This window comes from Dendrobates tinctorius, unplaced genomic scaffold, assembly GCF_039654945.1.
Source record: "Dendrobates tinctorius isolate UK_male_01 unplaced genomic scaffold, ASM3965494v1 ptg000025l, whole genome shotgun sequence".
In the NCBI taxonomy this organism is placed as follows: Eukaryota; Metazoa; Chordata; class Amphibia; order Anura; family Dendrobatidae; genus Dendrobates; species Dendrobates tinctorius.
In genome coordinates, this window is record NW_027361693.1 from 12,771,677 (window position 1) to 12,781,759 (window position 10,083).

General features: G+C 41.5%; 1 long non-coding RNA gene across 1 annotated transcript; it reads right to left on the minus strand.

The window, feature by feature from the left end:
• Window positions 1-6,310: 6,310 nt before the first annotated feature.
• Window positions 6,311-8,658, minus strand: LOC141084602 (uncharacterized). The gene is made up of 3 exons (XR_012231051.1): window positions 8,608-8,658; window positions 6,456-6,597; window positions 6,311-6,377 (listed from the first exon to the last, which is right to left on the minus strand). It is a non-coding gene; the product is annotated as an uncharacterized lncRNA (long non-coding RNA).
• Window positions 8,659-10,083: the final 1,425 nt, after the last annotated feature.

Below are 10,083 nucleotides of genomic sequence, written 5' to 3' on the forward strand. Positions count from 1 at the left end.
CTGAATAAAAGTACATTCACACTAGTCTTGTCATCTAAAAAAAATCATGATGAATTTGATTGTAAATTGTAGTATTATATATTGGTTATTATACAACAATTACATAAGCGTTCATGCAATTATTTTTTTTCAACAAATGAAATATTGCATCACTCCATTTATATAGGGCAAAATGATGCAGTGGGGGTGGCAGACTAGAGAGCGTGGTCTCGCTCGGTACAAGGGTATTGTAGCAAGGCCATGCCCACTAGACCGGCTTTGGCTGGGAGATTGCATAACTCATACATATCCTACTGTCACGGCTCAGAAACCAGTGTATCTTCTCAGTGAACAGTGCGCAGACAGGGGGGTTCATAAGTCTAGAGTCACACAGAATGACCAAACAATCCCTTTAAGCTAGGGCATGTACAGACAATAAAGACATTACAGAGCAATTAAACAGTTACAGGAGGAATGAGGGTCCTGCTCACCAGCTTAAAATCTACATGGGGGGACATAACAGGTAAAATGTGCTTGTGATTTATTGCCCAGCCATCATTATAACAAATAATGCTGCATGAACCAGTCATCAGCCAGTGTCTAAGTAAGTGACCAAGAGATATTGGATGCATATGGAGACAGATGAATAGAAGAGACCAGATTCTATGGAAAATTTAGGAACTGGGGGCCGGGAAGGAAAGGCGACCCCGAACCCTTTAAATGAACAAGATATTAACAAGATCTTCTCATAACAGGAGAGTCAAGGATTCAAGGATCTTTTGTATAAAGACAGAGAGGATCCAGTTTCTTAGTTTGAAAATAAATAGAATTTAAATGATTCCAGTATATATATATATATATATATATATATATATATACAGCACACTGAAACAGACTGACGTGTGTGGGTGTGTACGAGGGGAAAATCATAAATATAAGGGGTTCTTCATGCTTTTCCCCTTGTCCCCATTCATACATGCCAGTGTAGTTCAGTGTGCTGAAAAAATCTATTTTTTAATAATTTAAATAAAATACTACTTTTTATATGTGAATAAAGAAACTGGATCCTCTCACTTTATACTTACCAGACGCTCAGCAGTGGCATGAATCCACTATTCTATATAGCTGGAACATAGTCTGGACTTATCATCAAGAATAAGGCTAAGTGCACACGTTGCATTTCTTGTGCATATTTTTCCTGATAAAAATCGCATGGTACTGCTCCCAGAAACCGGTCGCGGTTTTTTTGCGGTTTTTCATGCGGTTTATATGCGTTTTTGGTGCGGTTTTTGTGCATTTTTCACGCGTTTTTTTAATGCGTTTTTTGAACGATTTGTCAGCGTTTGCTACTTTAAACAAAGTTGACTGAAGAAAAAAAAAAAAAAAGGCTTTATGAAGTCATTTCCTGGTCAAACCCTATTCTCCTTGTTTTTGGCAAATTGCAAGATGCCTCCATTGCAGAGCCTGTGTTTTACCCCAGAAATTGCGCTTATTTTGCATCTTACAACATTGATTTTGCTGCACCATCACATTAATGAGCAGGTAATGCTGGATTCACATTATTTTTTTTTCACGTACCGCATCTATTGTCTCATTGTGCGTGTCTATGCGCATGGCGTGCACATGGTCTTGACTTTTCCTGTGTTTAAATATGCATTTCTCTTTCGGGTGCACTCACAGGGTTCACATTGCATTAGGGGCAATTTTCTGCTGGATACGTTACATAGTGGCAATATGTTAAGGATGCCTTAGTCCGCCATTGCCCGCAATGAAAATGCATCATAAGGCATGTACAAATCGCAATGTTTTATCAAGTAGGCGGTAATGATGCACCCTTGAACGCTGCTTGCCATCTTTTGGTTGCGTTGTTGAACGCACTTGTTTGCTGTTCCTCGATGTACATGTGTTGTTTTGCGTTATAGTGCGCATGCATTTTTTGACGACAGAATTGTATAAACTGTGTTTTACCACTAGATTGTTAGTGCGCTTACAAAATGCAAGCATGTGCAACTAGTTATATATTACATTGGTTTTTTGGTAACACAATGCGCCTAAAAAAAAAAATGCTGCAAATTAGCATTAGGCTGGAGTCACACTAACCAGCGCAAAATACGCTCCGTATTTTACATGCGTAATACGGATGAATCACCACTAAACAGTGCTCCATATGTCATCTGTAATCAAGGTGTGGTCGCGTATTTTGCGCATGTCAGCATCCGTATGTAATCCGTATGGTGAGATTTTCTCGCAGGCTTGCAAAATGGACATATAATGGAGCCCTATGACAGGGTTTCTAACAGAAACCAAAGAATAGATATAGACACATAGAATGTATATATGTATATATATATATATATGTATTCTATGTGTCTATATCTATTCTTTTGTTTCTTTATTAAACCTGTCAGTGTGAGTTTACTGTATAGCGCACTGAATTGCCGGCTTTGCTAAAAGACACCGGGTGCGTATTTCTCGCAAGTCACATGTGTGGTCCGTGTGTACTCCGTATTTTTTGCGCACCCATAGACTTGCATTGGTGTATTACGGGCGTAGTACGCTGACAGTCCCAGCATGCTGCGAGTGGCACGGAGCGGAGGATACGGAGGAGAAATATACGCCTAGTGCAAGTGACCCCATAGAGAATCATTTGTCCGTGTCTAATGCGTGCTTTTTGCGCCTCTCACTCTCCCGTATTCCTCGCCAGTGTGACCCCGGCCTTAATGTCTGTATAGTTCTTATCAGATTATTTAGATGTTTTTGGGACTCATATTAAATTCTCCCATAGGAGCGATGTCGTACAAGGGTGAGGAACAGGAGGACAGCTCCCAAAAGAATGTGGGTCCACCCAATAGTTCAAGAGCGTGAGGACAAGGGCCACTTCAATCTTCTTTACCAGGATTTAAGAAAGTAAGATATAGTAGGGCAACTTATGTTTTTTGTACTCATTGACCAACAAATATAATGTTAATTTTTTTGGTTTTTTGTTCAAATCATGTTCAATAATTACCTTTTATTTTGTTTCCTGTTTCAGGTATCCAGAAAAATTTGTCAACTTCTGCCGGCTGACAATACCAGCATTTGATCGCCTACTCGACCTTCTTTCCCCTGAGTTAAATTATCAAGAAACAGTCATGAGAAGACCCATCTCTGCTGAGGAAAGGCTGCTCATCACCTTGCGGTAATATTTTTTATTTTTTTGGATACACATTTAACCCCTAAGATCCCAATGAAACATGTTTTTCTTTGGTTTTTTTCCAGGTTTTTGGCCACAGGAGAGAGCTACACATCACTGCACCTCCAATTTAGGGTTGGTAAATCCACCATCTCTCAAATTGTGAGGTGCACATGTGCCGTCATCTGGCGGAAGTTGCAGCCCATCGTCATGCCATCGCCGACCGTGGAGACTTGGTTGCAGGTCGCAGCTGGCTTTCAGTCTGTGGTCAATTTCCCAAACTGCATTGGTGCAGTTGATAGTAAACATGTGAGAGTGCAGAAGCCACCACGATCGGGCTCACGCTTCTTTAATTATAAGAAGTATTTTTCAGTGGTCCTGATGGTGGTGGCTGATGCACATTACAAATTTGTTGCCATCGACGTTGGTGCCTATGGTAGTACTGGGGACTCTCGGGTTTTGCGGTCATCTCAGATCGGACTGCAAATTCTTCAACGTGGCGGAACGCTTCCAGCCCCAAGACCTTTGCCGGGTTCCACAATTCCAGTGCCCTTTGTGATGGTATCGGATGAGGCCTTTCCCTTAAAGACCAACCTGATACGACCATACCCACGAAGGACACTGGATGACCGGCGGAGGATTTTTAATTATCGGCTGAGCCGTGCACGAAGATATGTGGAATGCGCCTTTGGGATCATGTGTAGTCAGTGGCGTATCTTTCACACAGCCATCCAGTTAGAGACTGACACTGTTGACACTGTAATTAAGGCGTGCTGTGTACTCCACAACTACCTTCAAGAATACAGAACAGAGGTAGATGAGGAGTCACAGGTGTCTGAATTAGTTGCAGTCGAAACCTCGGGTCATGGAAGGCTTTCTAACTAGGGGGTGCGTGTGCGAGAAACCTTCACAGACTACTTCATGAGTCCTGAAGGTGCCGTGCACTGGCAATACTCCAGTGCCGGTGTTGATCAGCCTGTACATGAGAGAAGAAATGATGATTGATCCCAAGCAACTGAGTTCTATGTTGATCAAAAATTTTTGCCAAAATGTTAAAAATTAATAAAATTTTCGGTTGTTAAACAGTAATCTTGCCTCTGTGAAAATCGATTCGTTACACACCACCATTTTCCACTACACTCAATTTTCAGAACATATCTACTATAATTGCTTTTAATTTAAACATATAGCCCATGGTGCGTTACTTTACAAGGGGTAACATACCAAATATCACTGCAGTACACAAAGGAGGCAGTAGTTTGGGGTGTCACAGCAGTACGGTGGTTGGTTGAGCTGTTAGCTCCAATAGTAGTGAGGATGCAGCGTGTTGTGAGTAGAGTTTATGTCCACAGCTGATTTTGTTGAAGTCTGCGTTGTCCGTTGTGGGTGTATGAATGACTAACCAAAAATTTCAACTGTTTTTGTGGTATAATTAAAAACAAAGTATGTCACGTTGGGCAATCTAGTAGAGGAGAGGACTCATCTAAATGCAAGTGTTTATTGCTTCATTACAGTGAGTAGTCTTTTGCACTGAAAATATATTTACACACACACACACACACAGAGTCTTGAAACCATTATTTTTTATATAAACAGTAACAAACTTGTATAAACCACAAGTAAAAAAACAGTATGAAACATACTACAACATAACGACAAACATTGTCGGAATAATGTAACCCTGTCAACAGGACAGGCAAGGTGTCTGGTGGCTACGGAGGTTTTTGGACCCGACTAATTACTTATTGATTAACCAAGCATCAAAATTGTTGGTAGTCTGGATCGTAGCTATACGAGGGGTATAGATTTTGAGACAACACCTGACTCATTGGAGAGTTTCCATGTTGTCCAATAGTTTGTGATGGATTTGGGCGGCCATAAACCAATGAATCTGGATGTTCCGGACGAAAGGATGATGCGGGTCCAAACCGCTGCGATGCATCTGCTGCTGGTGGTGGTGGTGGCACACTGCGGGGATTACAAAGGTTCATAATCCCAGTGATTATGTCATTGGAAGGTGTTGGAATTGATGCTGTGTCAACAGACATAATAAGTACATGTACAGCTGACATTATTAAATTCTGACGGTCCCGTGTCATGGACCTCAGGCGGCTGGCTATGTTTACCCCAAAAGTGTCTAGTTCATCTTGATGTCTGACATTATCTATAAGACTGAGTGTTCTGCTAGTGAGTTGTTGAATTGCACTAGCGGAATTCTCAGTTGTTGTCCCTTTTTTTTGTGCTGCCCTTGTCGATGACACGGGACGGCCAGAACCTGCCCGTATCCAAGTGCGCCTTGACACACCACCACCTGGGGTACTGCTAGCGGCAGATGCAGTAGCGTTAACAGTGGAGCCAGACGTCTCCTCCACGACAGAGGACACACTGGTGTCCAAACAGGAACCACAACCAGAAGGTTCGGATGCTGTGGAGGAAATGGCTGAAGAGCGCCTGTCATTCGGAGGACCTGGAGAGGAAGACATGTCCAGGACCTCCTCGGCCTGACCCTGTTCCGGGCTGTTCTGTTCAGTGTCCATTGACGTCCCGGGACTGATATTTCCATCCGTTCTGTAGAAGGAAGAACAACTAAATTATTATACACCAAAAAACAAGAGTCAAACTTTATAACTGAGCAGAAATATAAATAAATAATGGATACACTCGGGAATGACATGCGATTTTAGGGTCTTTTTTGGAGCATCAAGTATACCTCACGGAATATAAACAAGTGATCAAAGATGGGTAGCAGCATATGGGGACATAGTCTATGGCCTAGCATATTTGGGAAGAATCTATGGAGCATTTTGGAGCCAAAACAAGGATCATTATATCTTTACCATCTTATGTGGCCATTTTGTACCTTTGTGCTACTTTTTATTTTTTTTTACGTTTTCATTTGTCTATTTTCAACAGAGTCTCAACTTCCGCTTACCAAAAATCAATGTTCCCCCATTGTTTTGTCAAAGAGACACACCGCACTACGACAACAACTACAAATGTCCAGTCATCATCTAGAGCCACCGTATATCCATTGTTTTGACAACAGCCATATACAACCCCAGTTATCAAAGCGCAATGTACCTCTGCAATTTCCTGCTGGTTAAAACAAACTGCAGCAGATCTGCAAATGGAACCTTCTTTCTAAGAGGTGAACTTCCGCTTGGTGTTTTCATAGACTTTACCAGCCTGTCTGTTATGGAGCGCCAACGATTTTTAACATCATCCACTGCAATGAAATCAAATAAAAACATTACTTTAATTTCAAAAATTACAGGCCAACTTAGTACTCATAATACGAACTTACTAATCTGTTTTTTCCCAGCTCTTGGAAGGTCAGGCCACTGCGGATATATTTCCGTCACTATTGCTGGCCAAGCATCCCTTTTATTGTATGTTCCTTTGTATGCCTCGCTGGCGCGGTCCCACACTTCAGGATGTTTCTCTATCTGGAAAGTGAAAATTCCATGTTAATACGTGTTATTTCAAAGTAATGTGAAATACAAAAGTCCGTTTTATCTCTATAATTTGGTCAACACATGTAGAGATATATAGCCACACTAAAACACACATAGGCCTAACACAATGCCAAACCCCACACTCTCTGTATGACACCTGTGTAACAAAAGATACGGCAAGGATGGCCTTATACGCTAACACCACACCAATTCTCCATGGCTAAGGCGAGTTTCACAGTAGCGCCTTTGAGTTTTTATTATAGACGCATGAGTTAATACTATTCTATAACCATGTTCAGGCATGATACTAAAAAAGCTGACGTGCGCATGGCAATCAACGCTACAGCGTGTCCTTGCCACACAAATGACCTTTTTTTTTAAAATAATACCGTTTGCGTACGCTGTGCCATGGCGTACTGTTCAAAAACCAAAATTAAAAAAAAAAAAAAATGGTACGTGAGCAACACCATGCTGAAAAAAATTAAACATAGGGATGCAGAACGCATGCGCATGGACGCGCACGAAATGCAACCCTAGAAACAATATATTTTTTTATTTAACATCCAATGCCTGACCCTTGATTTTAAAATATGTACACAAAATTAAAAATATGGTTGACATGAAGTCATCAATGTTATGTTGTTTATTAATGGTGTTAAATATGTTTTTTTCTAATTTAGGGGTTCAATTTCGGTGTATAATCTAGAAAAAATTTGGCGTGGGCTCCCGCGCAATTTTAGACACCAGAGAGGGAAAAGCAGGTGAGTGACGGCAGATTTAAATAGCCTAAGAAGGGACCATTTTTTTGGCCCCCCGGCTACAAAAATCTGCCAACAGACACCCCATAAAGGGCACATCTGTAAGATGCGCCTTTTATGGCACTTAACCCTCTCTCTTCCCACAGCCAGGGGCATATGGGGTAATAAGGGGTTAATGTCACATTGCAATTGGAATGTGACATTAAGCCGGGTTAATAACAGATAGGCGTCAATCAGACGCCGATCCATTATTAACCATATATTAATGAAGGGTTAAAAAAATTAACACAAACAATATTTTTAAAATTTTTTATTGAAAATAAGACAACTTGTTTTTGACCATTTTTTATTTCTCGCCCAATCCATCCATTGAAGAAAGAGAAAAAAAAAAACAAAAAAAAACCCATTCATTGCTGACCTGAGATCAGCCCAGGAGTGTGAGAAATTTTCCCACAGTCCTGAGTTCATCTCAGGACAGCATGGTAGTCTGCGCATGCGCAGACCGGACCGCCCGAGTTCACCCGAGCAGTGCGAGCTGACTTCGGGTGAAGTCGGTAAACAATGAGCCGGGGCGCTTTACGGCCCCGCTCATTGTAGCGGCGTCGAGAGTTTAGAGCGGCCACATGTTATGTGGCCGCTCTAAACTTTAGATCTTCGTGGGACACTCGTTTTTATGGGATGCTGCGGAGGGTAGGTATTTTTGTGGTTTGTTTTTTTACATTTTTATTTAGGTTGAGCATGGTCTTCGGGGAATTAGCTGAATAGGTGAGTAGGGGTTTTTTATTTTTATTTTTTTTTTAGGTGGCGACGTCGGGGACAGGTAATTATAATTTTTTTCCACAGGTAACCACTGGCCACCAATGAAAAAAAATTATTTGACACTTTAAAAAAAAAAAAAAATAAAGGATGATGGGGGAAAAAATGATAAATAAATATATATATGGGGGGGAGGCAGGAATTAAAAAGGCGCATTAATGGAGGCCCTAAAATTAAATATTGGCGGGGGACAGGGAAAATAAAAAAAATATTCACAGCAGGAACGGCGCAATGGGAAATACTGCTCCCATCGCGCTGAGCCTGCTGGCACTACTGTATGGGAACACACATAGGCCGATGGGACTAGTAGTCCTATCAGCCTATGGCAGATAGCAGGCCCAGCAGCGGTCACAGACGCCCCATACACCACATCCACGCCATATACACCACACACTGACACACACACTCACCACGCACACACACTCACCACGCTAATCATGAAGGGGACATTCAGCTCCATCCGGTCGTACCACTCCATGCCTGCAGCGCCAGCCATGATACAGGAAGAAGGAAAGGATTATGGGATTTCCTTCTTCCTGTATGGGATGGTCCTTGCATGGCATGATGAGGCATGATGGGATGGGCTAGATGACATTTCCTGGCCGCATGCGGTATTTACCGCGAAAAAGATGCTATTTTTATTTAAAAATGCGGTTTATATGCGATCCCATACAACCCTATGGGGCCGGGATCGTCGCTGATCCGCAAAATTAATGAGCATGCTGCGTTTTTTTCCGCGATGCGATTCCGCCGCGGAAAAAAACGCAGCATTAGCACAACAGAGCGGAATCCCATAGGATTGCATGGCATGCTTATTTTTTGCGATTTTGCGGCAGAAACGTGCAGTAAATACCGCCTCGGAAACGCGAAAAAAACTGATCGTGTGAACGCAGCCTAAAGAGGTTATTTTGTCTTTTTATCCAAGGATCTTTTGTAACTTGTATTCAAGTCTGCCCCTGACGGAGGTATATTACTGTCAAGGTGAAAAGGCAAACAGTATATCTTATGCAGAACTTTATTCGTCTGTAGGAAAAAAGCACTCTAAACATAGGCTGCTTGGCTGGAAAAATAGTTCTTCCTGCTCCTGTACCAGTGCAAAAAGGTTTTTTTATTTAATTAAGTATTTCACTGTCAAGCTGGAATCTTTTTCAAGTTAAAAAAAATGAAAATCACTGTTAATAATTCAATTTAGATGGACAGAAACAGCTAGCATATAGTAACATAGTAACATAGTTTTGTAGACCTTATGTCCACCTACTTCAGCCTATTTTTAGTGCAGCTGTTCTGCATTGTTGATCCTGGGGAAGGCAAAAAACCCACAGAGTAGAAGCCAATTTTCTCCATAAGCTGGGTCAACCATCTACCTATAATATTATGTTATTCGTAACCTTCTATACTGTTACTCACAAGAAAAGCATCCATTCCTTTCTTAAATTCTTTCAGTGAGTTGGCCATCACCACTTCCTCAGGAAGAGAATTCCAGAGCCTCACTGCTCTTACCGTGAAGAACCCTCTTCTATGCTGGTGCAGAAATTGTCTTTCCTCCAAATGAAGAGAATGCCGCCTTGTTCTTGTCACAGTCCTTGGTACAAACAGTTCATTGGAGAGATCTCTGTATTGCCCTCTGATATACTTGTACATATATATTAGGTCTCCCCTAAGTCTTCTCTTTTCTAGAGTAAATAGACGTAATTTTGATAACCTTTCTGGGTATTGTAGTGAACCAACTCCATTTATCATTTTAGTAGCCCGCCTTTGAACCCTTTCAAGCTAAGTAATGTCTTTCTTGAGCACCGGCATCCAAAATTGCACACAATACTCCAAGTGTGGTCTGACAAGTGATTTGTACAGAGGGAGAATTATGTTTTCATCTCGTGTCCCCAGACCTCTTCTAATGCATCCC